Below are 863 nucleotides of genomic sequence, written 5' to 3'. Positions count from 1 at the left end.
TTCTGGTTCTAGAGAGAATATGTTTGATTACATGGGTGTGGAAAGAAAAAGGCAAGAGCTTTCATTAGGTCCTTGCATGCAATAAAAATCCAGCCAAGAAGCTTTATTTGAAACAGGCTCAGAGAACTCTGAATTTTAAGAAGCTTAAGCTTCTTTCCAAATAAGTATGTTTGTCACTTTTCGGTTTGGCTAACCAGATACAAAAGCTATTTAGTTTTTTTAAAAATCCCAACCCTTAATGCATCTATAGTTATTTCATTTTAAGTAAAAAATTATGAAAAGGAGGTTCCAGAGTCCTATTAAATGTCAGGCTCCAGGGTGTTTTCCTTTACTGTTCTCTGTTACTTAAAAGTTCTCTGGCTGCCAGTGTAAGGGATGTTGCACTAGTGTAAAGGCAAGAATAATGATTGTACAGTTTGAATGATTGTACTGTGCAGCAGCTGTGCTAGTGAAAGCTTGTGCAACAGGAAGTATTGGGGCTACAGCAATCTGTTACGCAGCCAGCCACAAGAACCATGCTGGCTTCCTGTGCCTCCTCTCGTGCAAGTCATTCTGCTAGTGCAACTAGTATACTGCTAAGGAACTTTAATTTAGCACTACACTGAATTCCTCCCTACACTTCACAATTGCAAATGGTTTATATGATCCAATTTTAATGCAGTTTGATATTATGTGCTGTTATTACTGTAGGAACCCAGATTCTGCAACAGAACTTCTACACTGAATTTAAGTCAAGATTTCTGACTGAAAACTAGCATATCTGTGGTCAGAGTTCATCTCAAGTGACATATACACTAGACTTTAAGGTTAATACAGCATGGAACAGTCATTTATTGCTATCCACAAAGGTAACAAACAAATGA

Source organism: Podarcis raffonei, chromosome 11, assembly GCF_027172205.1.
Source record: "Podarcis raffonei isolate rPodRaf1 chromosome 11, rPodRaf1.pri, whole genome shotgun sequence".
Taxonomy (NCBI): Eukaryota; Metazoa; Chordata; class Lepidosauria; order Squamata; family Lacertidae; genus Podarcis; species Podarcis raffonei.
Note: the sequence above shows the minus strand (reverse complement) of the source record.